Source organism: Sciurus carolinensis, unplaced genomic scaffold, assembly GCF_902686445.1.
Source record: "Sciurus carolinensis unplaced genomic scaffold, mSciCar1.2, whole genome shotgun sequence".
NCBI lineage: Eukaryota > Metazoa > Chordata > Mammalia > Rodentia > Sciuridae > Sciurus > Sciurus carolinensis.
In genome coordinates this window covers 593851-608383 of record NW_025920165.1, presented here as the reverse complement: position 1 = coordinate 608383, position 14533 = coordinate 593851, and positions in this window count along the sequence as shown.

Sequence of the window (14533 nt, the reverse complement as noted above, 5' to 3'; positions counted from 1 at the left end):
TTCCCCACATGTTAAACCACAATGTGCTCTTAACACACATTTTATTGATACATTTATACAGTCTTTTTGTAAAAAAAGACTTATTCATAATTAATTTCCACCTCTTGTCTTTGGTAAAATTTAAAGAGGCAACAAAGAATTTGACTTTGAGGACATAGGTTTCTAGGACTATTTGGGACTAACAGTGTTGGTGTTTCACCCAGATACCTGCATATAGGGAATGCTTGGTTGTGCCTTCTTTCTCTAACTTCATAGTATTGGTAAAGAGAATAAGGGTGGTGATATCAACTGTAACATAGTACTTGTTAAAGATGCCAATGCATTAACATTCCTCCAAAGAAGCTGAATCATAATTCTGTGTATTAGTATCTAGAACACCAAATAATTTACATGTGCATGGGCACTTCAGAGTGATACTTATAACTTGACCTTTAGTTCAGTCTTCCCATTTTTCTCTCAAGGCCAGTTTTAGGAAATACTGTCAACTGTGATTTCCACCATAGAGTCTCCTGGTCTAAGTGGCAGCATCAGTTATTAATACAGTAACACATATAATTCTAACATTATTCCAGACACAAGCACAGGTTCTGGAAATATTCAGGAGAGTTTTATGTAGATGGTTTTTCATAGGGATGTAATAGGGCCTGCTCTGCATGTGTTTGGATGGATCTGACCATTTTGTTGTATGTCCCCATTGCTTTGACTCAAGTTATTGCTGTTTTTGTCAGAGAAGGGCACCATAAATTTAAAAGTAGAGGCTTAGTTGGCCTCTATGTGGGAACTCATTTTGCCTGAATCTCTCCTGCAACACAGAACAGAAAAGTTTGGTCTTTTCTGCATTACAAGGCCATTCTGTCTTTTGATAGAGAGGCAGCAGGTGAAAGGAATGTTCTGGCACCTTTAAAGGCATAGTTGAAAATAAAGAGGTGATTTGTAGAGCTAATGGTCCCTGAGAAATAAGCCCAGAGAAGTAAAAGGAAACAAAGGAGGATGAGATGTGTGACAAATAGGTACCAGGTGAATGACTCTGTCCACTTTTACTCCTGATAATACTGTCTGTATAATTCAGAAAACTTTACCTTAATACTTTTCTTTCTACCTACATTTGTTTTCTTTTTTTTTTAAATAATTTTGTTAATTGACTTTTTTCTTTTTCTTTTTTTAAAATATTTTTGTTAATTTGATGAACCTTTACTTATTTTTATGTGGTGCTGAAAATCAAATCCAGTGCCTCACACATGCTAGGTAAGTGCTGTACCATTGAGCCACAACTCCAGCCCCCATGTTTTTTATTTTTCTTATTAGTGAATATTCACTTTTTTCTTTTCTTTTTGACACTGGGAATTGAACCTAGGGGTATTTAACCAGTGAACCACATCCCCATCCCATTTTATTTTTTATTTTAAGACAGTGTCTCACTGAATTAATCAGAGCAAATTTGTTGAGGCTGGCTTTGAACTTGCAATTCTAATGCTTCAGCCTCCTGAACTGCTTTAATTACAGACATGCACCACCATATCTGGCTTGTTAGACCTCTTTTAACTTTGGTTTGGTCATTGAGTCTTCTTTATGTTCTTTAGGATCCTCCATATTCATCAGGTATATTGCACAGGACATTTTAGTTGCTAAGATAGAAAGTAACCCATCTTCTTTTCCCACAATATTATCCAGATTCATTGTATTATCCAACACAAAGAAGGCCTAGAAGAAAGCAGTAAGCTACATTCAGAAGGAGTGGACAGGTGAATGCTAACAACCCAATAGTTTCTGTGATTCCTTGGACTACACAAAAGGTGAGAATGTTTGGAGAGGAGAGAGAAACCAGGGTAGAAGCAGTGGGGTGAAGGAAGAAAGCACCAATGAATTCATCCCAGCTCTACCATGTAGTAACATGGCAGTGTGCACTCAGATGCTGGATCTCTTGTAGCACTTATATCTCAGGAAACATGAAGCTAAAATGACTAGATCAAGAATTGTGATGAAGACTGATTATAGAAATGCATGGAGGTGAGAGCTTTAAATGAATAAATACCAGTTAGAGTAAATTTCAGTCATGAAAGGATTTTGATATTGTGATCCAGGACATTTGACAAGCATGGCATCTGCTGCTTGGGCAGAGTTGTTCTTCAAGAGGTGTTCAGTCTCATCTCAATTCTAGGCCCAAACCCAGAAGGATTTGCTCAATATGTGACCCTTGTGTTTTAGTTCTGCAGCCTCAAGCACCCAGTGAGCAACTCCATTGCAAAGCAGGAAGATTCCCTGTCCAGCTCTGCCCAGATCCAAGCAGCTTTCCAGATCCTCAAGAAAAGGAGAACTTACAAGGTGCAGAACTAGACTTGGCTAGAACTTTGGTATTTTTATTGAAAAGGAGTAGATTTTTTTGTTGTTGTGGTTGTTTTCCATCCATCCTAAAACTAGATTCCAAGAGGTCTCCTGTTCATTTCAAAACCCATCTGGGAACAAACAAAACTGAATTAGATCTCTAGAGGCAGATATGTGATATACTAAGGGTGATTGAGGGACCCAGAGAGAACAATGTCACATGTCACAGAATTCCATCAATCACTTGCTCTATCATTCCCATGCTCAGAAAACATGCCACTGTTGACACAGTCATACTCTCAGTGACAGGGCCAGACATGTCTCCTCCAGAAATCTGTGGTAGCCTCACATGAAGTCATTCCAAATGGCATCCCATTCTGCCCAATGTGTCTCTTTTAATACTTCCTAAAATCAGGAAAATTATTTTTTAAAATCTAAACTTCATGGTGTAGGACTTAACAGCCAAAATGCCTAGTGACAGAATTTTCTCCTTTCCATCTATTTGCCCAAGGAAATCATAAAGAAGACATTCTCCTTGTAGCTGCTGATTCTTTTATTCTTGGGACAGAACTCATCCTTATGTTAAAAATGTGGAACAAATTTCAGGTCTTTTGTTTCTCTTTTAGGCAAGGGAAAGGAAAGGTTTAGACATAAAAGACACATGCCAGCTCACCCTCCTCCTCATTATCAGAAAAAATAAATCACTGAATAGAGGAATATTCAGTATCTACACAGTTAACTTTTCCTTTTCTGGAGTGATTATTCTTTATTTTTCCCCCTACTGTAACCAAGTGGATATTTTGAGAAGAAGAAGTGAGACCAAAAAGGTGGAAGATTCTGGATAAATTTTTTAAAATGGTGGTTCATTGCAATATTGTCATAAACTTCTTTTGTTTTTATATCATGATAAAATACTTGATATTTTTAAAATAAATTTTGTTAACTCACTATTAAATATGATTTACTTGATTCTTATTTTAGAAAATGCCATTTCTTGGCATTTCCCTACTAAGCATTTCTGTATTATCCTTAGCTTGATCCCTTCCTTCTAGAGAGTTAATTATGTGATGGGTCAACCTGGAGTACCTTGTATTAAATGAAATAAACCAGGCCCAGAAAGAGTAGGTTTCACTCTTATGTAAAATCTAATGGAGTTGACCTCAAATAAAAAAATAAATTTCCCAACCATTTCAACCAGTTGATTCCATGTAAATTTCTTTGGTCAGAACTGTATTAAACAATTACCCTCATGTGTCAGACTGTCTAGAAAATTAAAGTTGGAGCACTGTATCTGTGATCTCTACATCTATGAATTCAATTGAAAACTGGTTGGAACACTGGGGGGAGATTGTTCCTGTACCAAACATGGAGACTTCTTTCTTGTTATGATCCCATATGTGATATTCTATAGCAAGAATCCACATAGCATTTACATTGCATTAGGTGATATATGTCATTGAGACATTATTTAGGTTGTATGGAGAGAATGTGTGTAGGTTTTTCTGTATTGGAGTGAGGTTCTTCTGACAAAAGACAGACATGATTGGTGGGAATACAATGGTAAAGGAATAAATAAATAAAGTGGGCCCACTCTGCTGACCCCATGTCCTTTCTTTTCCATGAAGAATTTTATCTGCAGCCCTATCTAGCAGAAGTGAACCAAATGTGTCACATTCCTCAGCCAACTATTTGTTATCTGCAGGAGAAATGAATGTCGAATAATGCCAATAAGGGGAACCATTACCAAATCCTGAAACTTAGGGAGATAATGATAATTTCTTCTAACAATAAAATATGTAAGAATTTATGGTTAAGAATCCAATTAGAACCACTGAGCATGAGCCAAACTGACTTAGAGGTTTCATGGCATTGGGGACTTGACAGTGTGATTTCACCTTGTTGTCAGTCAAAACTCAGAAAATGAACCTGGACAGAACAGTCTGGAAATTTCTTTGGGATTCCAATGAGTCTGGAGTGCAGAGGATGCTCACTGTCCCTCTCTTCTCTGAGAGGAACCACTCTGTCCCTGGAATATGCCTTCTTTTCCTTCTCCCCTTACTTCTAATAAACATGCCTGCTACTCTGAGCAACATGTCTGAAATATCTCTGTCTGAATTGACAGAATTTGGGTTTGGAGGGGGGTTTTCATGCTGCATCCATTTCTCAGAAGCCCCCAGTCTTGTAACAGTGTAACTGATCCCCCTGATATACCAAGTGATGGCTATTTAGTCTTTGGTTTGTTTATTGTTTCCCTTAAAATAAATGCTGCTAATGAAAAAGGAGAAAGAAATATTAGGTAAGCAGCCAGAAGATTGCCACAGCATGTGCCTAAAAGCCTGCAGAACTTCATTTAGGTAAAAAAAATAAATCTGCAGTTGGAACAAAGATAGATTCGATGGCCTGTTTAGCAATATTTTCCAAAAACTCAGCTTCACCAAGTCAAAATGCTCAGAGCAAGACTAGCATTAGAGCACCAGCATGGAACCCTCAAATAGCTCAAAATGTTTTCACTTGCATATAATTATTGATTTCTTTCACAGGCTTAATGTTTAAGTTTATCTTCACCTTAATCCAATTTTATATCTGCAGTAGGGAGATTCCAGTTCTTACTTGACATTATGATATTATTAGTTACTACTATATTGTGAGTGACTTCAGAGAAAATCAGGTTTTTAAATAGAAATCATTCATCTCTCAGCAGGGAAACTCAATGACTTTATTTCCAAGAATGTGTTTTGTTGCACTTGAGTAATTGGTTTTATGGTGATCTTACTGTGCTTATTTTCAAGCAGAATAAATTCTTCCTTTCATCTCCAAGGTTGCCCACTTTGCCATCTGTACTTAAGGAACAGTCATTTCCTCCCTTAAATGTTGAATGGTGCTTTCCAGAATGATACATTATTTCCTTAAGCTCTGCTTATTTGCTTATGCTACCTGGAAATTTTCTGTGAAAGAAAATCTTTTAACTCATTAGAAACATGACAGATTAAGTGAACAGTATAGTTAAATACTGCTCCAGTACTCCATAAGCTTTGCAAAGAGTGCATTTCAATTACAACCATGCTCAAGAGAAACTCTGTGAGTTACCAGACTAATCCTTTCACAGAAGGCAGAAATTTTTATATTTCATTCTCCATTAACACTTTTCTCCCATTCACTCTCCTGTTGTATCTGATGCTGTGACCCACATCTCAGAAATTTGTTTGCAATCAATTGATTTGGCAGGAGTGTTTGAGCAGGCCATTTGGGTTGAGGCTGGAACATCATCCCTGAAGCACAGACACCTGGGATGCTGGCAGCATTCAGGCTGGTACTGTAGGTGCAGCTCACCCTCCACAGTGTGAACATCCACAAGAAGCAGGGACTTTGTTACCTATCCTGATTGCAAACAGAGGCAATGGCAATGTGACCAAGTCTGAGATTTAAAAACTTCCTGAAAGCTGGTGCAGAGGATATTTCTGCATGGATCAGCCTTCTCCAGGGTAAGCAACACCATTCTTTGGAAATCTTTGACACCATAAAATTATTCCCCCTCAGAGAGTACCAGAGTATAAGAGAGATCAGTAAATGCCAGATTTCAAATCAAGTCAAGAAGTGTTTATAACTTAGTAAGACTCATTCTCAAAATAAAAAAGAAGGATTGGGGATATGACTTGGTAGATAAGCTTGCTGGGTTCAATTCTCAGTACCAAAGATAAGAAAAAAAGAAAGAATACCTCTTATGTGATATGCTGGGTGTTCAAATTTGTCCTTCTATAGTAATCATTTTACTTTATCTACATATGTACCTTAAAACATCATGTTATATATAATAAACATACACAATAAAATTTATTTTAAAATATGGGAAGGAAAAGAAGGATTTTAGGACATTAGGAAATAAGAAAGGAAGAAGCACAGGAAGGAAGAAAAAGGATATAGGTCATGGATTACCTCTGAGATAGAACTCATACCTACAGAAAACTGTCTTTTTTTTTTTTTGCCTATCTAAATAAACTATTCAACTGTACAAATACAACATGATCAGAAAGTAAACTTGAATTACAGCTACAACATTCTAAATTCAGATCCCTTTTTCTCTGTCTTTTATTCTTATGATTATCTTTCTCATTTCCCCCTCCCCATCCTTACTTCTTTGGGGTCCAAAGAGATGGATTCAACTATGAAGGTGGAACATGGCTGGTTTTTCACACAAGAGAAGGCAAATCAATACATTGGTCCAACAGAGTACTGGGTGTGGTCAGCATATGAACAGACTGCTCTTGTTTCTAGAAGCTCATAACCCTGAGTTCTCAGGCACCTCAGCTCTCACTTCCAAGCCTGCCACTTGCTGCACATCAGTTTCTCAGGAACTATGGCTCAATTCTAATTGCTCTCAATAATTCCAGGAATTGGCACTGTGTCCAGACAAGTTAGGCACTGAATTAGGGTTTCTTGACTACTAGCACTTTGGGTCAGATTGTTCTTTGTGGTTAGGGGTTTTTGTGCATATTTAAGATGTTTGGTAGCATCCCTCACCTCCGGGCTTCTGTAGATGACACTAGCTCCTCAATTGAAGTTTTGACAACCAAAAATTTACCCATACACTGCATGATTAGAAGACAACTGAGGTAAATAAGCATTAAATAAAAATAAACATGACCACCGGAGTGCCCAAGCATTTAGCTGCACCAAAAATTCTTTTGAATTCTTATTTAAAATTTTCTGTTCCAGGTCTGCTTAACATTACCATTTTTGCAGGAACAAGATATCAGGAGTGAGGAGAAGTGATTCTAAGAAATGGATCACAGTGTTCTAAAAAGGATATTGTCTCAGGAAAATGAGGCAGAAAGATCAGAAGTTCAAGGTCAGCCTGTGAAACATAGCAAAACCCTGTCTCAAATTTTAGGAACTTTAGATTACATAGAGGAAAATGAGAGGGATAAGGGGGAAGGGGTTTTAAAAATGGTGAAATGAAACAGACATTATTACCCTATGTACATGTATGATTACACAAATGGTATGAATGCAGAACTATAGATATGAAAAAAATTTACACCATTTGTGTACAATGAATCAAAATGCAGTCTGTAAAAAACCCAAAATAAATAAAGAAATAACAAAAGAAGTGGAATGTAGGTCTGTGGTAAAATATCCTTGGGTTCAATCTATAGTATTGAAAATAAATTTTAAGAAAGTTCTTTGGAATTTAGTATAACTTTCTCAATGTAGTTGTTATAACCTTTGATTTGCTTGTTACTGGGTGGTCACCACTGTCATTACCACATAGCTGGAAATTGCTGAGACTGGGGTACAAGTCCTTAGATCATTTTCCAAGTTATTTTATGGGTTCACGTTTTCACATTCTCATTTCCCTTATGTTCACCTGCTATGGTTTGGACATGGTTTGAGTGGCCCCAAAAGTTTCATATGCTGGAAGATTACTCTCCTGTGTGGCCATGCTGGGGAGTGATGGACCATTAAGAGATGGGGCTTCATAGATTAACTCATGGAGGTAAAGAATCAAAAAGGTCATGTTCAGTTCCCTAGAAGGTGGGTTGCTGTAAAATGAGATCACCCCATATATTTGTCCTCTTCTGCATGTTGCTTATTCCCTTTCTCTTTCTCCAACATGTTACAACATTGCTAGGATGTCCTCACCAGGATAGAGGTACCATATTTTGTGGACTCTTCAGCTGCAATAATTGTGATTTAAATAAACAATTTTTCTTTATAAAGTACCCAAATTAAAATATTTTGTTTTAGCAGCACCAAATGCACTAATACTCCACCATCCTTCTTGGCTTTTTATTCTCTAGACAACAAGCTCACCCAACAGCTTACCCCAATCCTGTTCTGTTCTTTCTTCTTTGTTTACAGCTTACAGTTGCTTCTTCATTTTGGACCCCTTGGCTCCTTCTATTTTCCTGCCAGGTGTTTTCTGATGTTTCATTGCTGAACTCTGAGCTCGTCTTTCTCCCCAGGCAGGGTGAAATATTCTAACTCCCAAACATCAGCAATTAGGACAGAACCTTGATGCAACACAGAGAAGAAATATTACAGGCATTCTGCATGATTAATGACTGCTCATGGGTCAAAGCCCCAGTCACTATCACTGTACTCACATCTATCCATGTAGACTGAATGACTGACTCCCTTCATAGACTCAGGCAGGAACAATAAATGAGCTCAGGAGTCTTATCTTGGTTCAGAGTTCTTTCTGAAAAACCATACAATAGCATCCTAGGCATGCTATAAAAATGCAAAATATACTTTGTAGTGATAGGAATTTTTCAAAAAAGGTAGTAAAATTGAATTTACAGTATCAAGTATTCATAATGGTTTGTAATATGAGTTCTTGTTGGATGCCAGGTTACTTTGAAGGCCAACCAGAATCTTGTTTATCAGAAATAATTTTCATAGACAATTAAATACACCTGTAAATATTTAACTACAAGGTGATGATTATGCCACTGAAACACAGTGGATCATCAACTTACCACCTGCTGGCAGTCAGTTTATCACCTGACTTTTTTACAACTGAATTCTCCCACCTTCTCCACATTCTGAAAATACAAATAATGGGGGTAATGTATGGAGTGCTTATTACTGGTCAAACTATCTGCCTTTCTCATGGTCACTTCTAAGGGTAAAAAATGTGGGGAACTGCCTCTGAATCAAGTTTACAATAGAGGCCAGTGCTGGAGACACACTAGTTGCATGTGCTTTTCTCACATCAATTTTCCAAGCTCCTAAGAGATCATGAATTACTGGGTTGGCTAAATATGTTCAAACACTTGCAGTACTTTATATGGACTTGCAATAATTCTCCATTTCATGTAAATTGTGAATATTTTGGGGCTAGGGATTTAGCTTATAGTTAAGTGCATATCTGCATGTGCAAGACCCTGGATTCAATCCCCAGCACTGAGAAAAAAATATGTTAATATTGCCAACAATCTATTACTCCAAACCTTATGTTTCACCCTACATTAAAAATGAATGCTAATGTATATATCAATACACACAGAGACATGCACACACACACACACACACACACACACACACACAAACACACACAATACACACACAGAAATCATATCAATGGAAAACTGTAATGAAGCCAGAATTCTCTCTGACTTTATCACTGTTCCTGAAGAAACAAATAACAGGAGATTCTGCACAGTGTGCATGCATGAGAACTTAGAAGGGAGTAGCAAGCCTGGCTGTCTTGTTTTCTAGTTTGCAACCCTCAGCTAGCTAACCCCCTGAGTCTCTTAATTCAGGAAAAATTAGAGGAAGCACTATTCACCTGATGAGGGTGGAGCATCACTGCAGTAGAAGCAGCACAATGCTCACTTCCTTCCTTTGAGAGAGAAAGTGCAGCTCTCCAGACTGGACTTGGTTAGAGCTCCTAGGTCTGAGTGGCATTGTTATCTATTTCTCTAGAGATCTCTGTTGGAGTGTCTTTAAAAGAAATGCATGTCTCTTGAGATATTTTTAAATTAATATGACACATTATGAGAAACAGAAAGACTGGTTCCATTTTTTAAATACAGCATTTTTACTTAAATATAAAATGACTTCTGATATAAGAAAGATTCACAGCTGTTTGACAAATGGGAAGTAAGAAGGAACATCCACCCACCTGACCAACAGAGATAAACTGTGTACATCCCAAAGACATTCAATCCAAGGGTACTTTCCTGCCCCAAGAAAATGAAGGGAGGTGGGCACAACTAAATGTATCTTTCTTTCTTTCTTTCTTTCTTTCCTTTTTTTTTGTACCAAATATTTAACCTAGAGTTGCTTAATCACTGAGAAGCATTTCAAGCCCTTTTATATATATATTTTATATATATATATTTGTTTTGAGATAGTATCTTGCTGACCTGCTTTCGGCCTAAGATGCTAAGGTTGACTTTGAACTTTCAATCCTCCTGTCTCAATGTCTTTTTAATTACACAATGAAAGACAGTAAAACAAAAGCAATTTTAGGGAGTATTGTGCACCCCATAATACTCAAAGGAGGATTATGCCAAAGCTCTTCTGTCTTGAGCAGTGAGTAAGAGTCGAATCAAGCTTGGTTCCAACAAGTGGAATTTATTCATGCAATGCACATGCAACTTAACTTTCCTAATAATAGCAAGTCACAAATACATTGAAGATTCACTCTCTTATTCACCTACAGTCCAATCCCCATGGACTTACTCAATGCAACATCTTTTAGCCAAGAAGTCAGTCAACAAAATCAAGAGGATTCTTCTCAGCCACAGCCTCTCTCATCTCCTCAGGTGTCTGACAAGCTGGAGACTGGATGATAATCATCATCATAGAAGAGGTGGTCAACCATCTGGCTTCAGTAACAATGGTTAGTCAGCAGTCGGCAGTAGTGTGGACAGAAACTGGGGCACTCAAATGACAAAGCAACGTTGAGTGCTCTGGTCATGGTGCTGCTGACAATTTTCTCCAAAAGTCCAGGGGTTTAGATAGTGATTTTCAGCCCAGTCATGCTCTGCTCTTCATTAATAAAGACCAGAGTATGACTATACTGTACCACTCAAATACCACACAAATCATAGATAAAGGTTCATATTGGCATTGTTCTGGAGTGTCATCCTGTGATATAGCAAGTATGTCACCAGGTATCTTTTGGATTTTAGTTTTACAAGTCCAGGCAAATACCAAATACAACTTATTATTACTACATAACACACAATTATAGCAATTTCTATTATATCCTTGTCTCATTACAGTCCACCCCCAGGCTCCCATGGGGTTCCACATATGTGCTAAAAACCCATGAGTGCCTAGATATAAGGTTACATATGTATATAAGTTTTCATATCATAGCAAATGTTTTCAGAAGAATTAGTGTGGGTCCAAAAAGGGTGACTACATAGATATAAAATTTATGATAGATATTTCAAAAGGGTTTTCATGAAAAGGTATTTCAGCATGGCCAAAAATATAGTTTTGATTAATCCATATAATACATGGAGAATTCAAACTCATTTAGCACACCAATCAAAATCTTAATACTCTTAAAACCTAAATCACACATGATTGAAAACTCATGTTTAAAGGAATTAAGTATAATGATATTCAGAGGGTTGAAAAAATGTATCTTACAATTCTCCTAGTAAGTAGTTTTGGAGAATAATCATTGCACCAGGTGAGTGTCCAATATTGTCAAAGGTTTGTTCACATTCAGTTCCTCTATGCTGTAATATGAGGTTTGGTCCCCCTGGGTGATAATCAATGAAACTAGTCAAGTCATATATGTATCTGTCTAAAGAGATGAGGCATTTGTTTGACTTCTGCAACATTGTGGGGGTGCATATTTGGTATCTTGGTCTGCCTAACAAATGTCAAATGATATCCATAAAAAAACATGTGTGAGTCTGATTCCAGTAGTTAAGTCTTTGGATTGCAGGTGATTCTACAAAAAAGTGTGAATAGAAAAAGTTGTAGAGTAAGTTTTAGTCCATGTGAATTTGAGTTTATCATAGAATTATGATGTTCCAATATTTTTGTGAGAATTTCAAGAACAATACTCTAAGTGAATATTTCTGAAGAGTGAAGGATATGTGGGTGCATTTAAGGTTTAGGCTGTGCCATGTTCTTTTTACCCATGAATGTCTATCAGGCTCTCTTGTCAACTGGTATTTGACAGTGTGGTACCAGTGGTGAGGGTTAATATATGTGATTTCACTTCTCAGTATGGTTGGCAATAGTCTGAGTAGATACTGAATATGTTGTGGTCTTTGTATGTTCCAGAATATATGGCATAGTTCTTCAATAGATTCTGTATGATGCAAAATATGGTTAAGTAGTTAGTTTGGATATATCAGGTCTGTTCATACATGTGTATAGATCTAACTTGAGGCATATATGGAATTTTATGGATATGTAGGTGTGTTTATTCAATTTCAGTACATGGGATATTATTTGTTGTTTTTCTTCATTGAAGGATTTTAAGAAAATAATTTGATAGAAAAGTCTTACATGAAACTCAGGGCAGAGAGGGCATATTTTGAAGTGGCATAGCTGTGCTTTTTTGATTCTTTCATTCTTGCCACATGAAAATTGATTTCTTTTTGGCATGATTATGGAATTCTGCCCAAGTTGTCCTCCTGCATAGACAAAGTGATATTTTGATTGTAATTATTATAATTATCAAAATCTCCATAAAGTATACACACTCCTTGAACCAATGCCAAGGGTTTCATCTAGTTAAACATGCAAAGTCTGTCATGAGTGTACACCATAGGGCATTAAGGATAGTACACTCCTTTCTAATATTTAGATTAATGTAAGGCATTGTCAATAAGTTCTTTAGTACAATAAATTCTAGTTGGTCTGTGTGTTGTCATGATGTTTTTATATCATGTGTTATTGTGTTTTGTAGGTATTTTAAGACTTTCATTTTGGGAAAACATTTTGTCTGGGCTTTCTATAGAGTCCTTGATATTCTTGTATTCCTCTGATTCAGGTTTTGGTGTTTGGATGAAAGGTCCAAGTCTGAAGGTATGATTAGACACATAAGTGTGTAATTACAGTTGTATTATCCTCTGTATGTGTCTCTGCCATGGGTTAATCCATTGCTCACCTATTCATTGAGGGATAGGCATTGCATGATATCCCATGATGGCTGTTGTCATTGAAATGTCCCATAGGTGTATCTCACATAGACCATTTTCACAGAATTATTCCTTTTGTGGGTCTAGCATTGTTTTGGACTGCTGTCCTTCTTGTCTTATTCCAATTAAAAATAGATTAGTAATTTCCTGATGTGCTCCTTACATTAATGCATTAAGATGATCACACTCACTCTGTATCCTGAGTTTATTAACTGCATTATTTAAGACTTGGAGGCTCTTCTTTTCATCGGTATGGAAAGTGTTGATTTCTCTCCTGAGTATGTTTTATTCCAGATGTAATTTGTCTGAGAGTACTACACTTGCATGTAGTGATTTAGAAATAGAGTGTATTGCTTTGTTTTGTTGATCTGATAAGGACCGTAATGAATCCACCTTAGCATGAAGTTCTTCTGTCATTGTTCCTGCAATGAGTGCACCAATAGTTTCTCTTGCTAGAAAAGCACCAGCTGCAGCAAATTCTTGAGGTCTTCCCAGATTTTTTGCTCCATTTATGTAATAATATGTTTGGTGATAAGCTAATCAAACCACCACACATCTCTCTTTCCTTGTTATTGATGTTGTTTAGTTGGAGTCTGAGGGATATGGATTGTATGGTGGGATTCATGAGCATTCATACTGGTTTATGAGTAACAGGTATAAATCTTGGTGCTTTTCTTGTTTCCATTGGTCTCCATGGTGTAGAAATAACTCCATGTTTCAAGTGTGCTGTGATCAACCTTTTAGTTGCATTAAAACCTCCCCTGTCAATGAAGCAGGAGGTTGTACTGTTTATCTTACGTAGTATACTCAATGATTCATTTTGTATGTATATGATTTGACATATTTCAATGATATTCCCTCACTGAGGTCAATTTTATTATGTAAGATGTTGTGTGATACCATATCAATGTCATACCATTCATGTCAAATCCTGGAAGTACCACATTAAAATAGTATGGAAATTTACCAACCTGTTTGACATGTTTCCATGACAAGAAATTTATTCCTGTGGTGAGCCACCAGAATAGGGACATGTTGTCTGCTTCTTTGATATTGTAATGTACAATAGAGTCATCCATCCAATTGCATGTTGGATTAAGGTTAAAAAAACTTTCACAGATTCATGGATCCTTGTAGCCCAATATTGTTACAGTGGGTTTAAGTTTAACTGTTGTGTCATGTTGTATTTTATAGGTTTTCTTCACTACTGATTGGTTATATACATCTCTCAGTATGTCATAATATGATATGTTTGTGGTTCCAGTGTTGCTATGTGGAGATGGATGAGTGTGGGAATGGAAGTTGGCAATTCCAATGTAGGGTTACATTATGTATATTATCTCATATAGAGTTGTTATGTTGTAATGAAACAACAGGGTTGAAGGATGTAAATGATAATGTGGTGTTGTGTCTGATATTGGAGGTTTTGAGTCAGTAGTGGTGGGTATCCTCATGAAACCAACTTGTATGGGGAGCTTGATGACTATCCAGTTGGGATATTTCTCCTTTGGGATGCTTGTGTATGGGTCTTCATTTCATAGAGATGTTCTGTTGTGGAAGTAAAAGTGTGTTAAGTTCCATGTATAGTT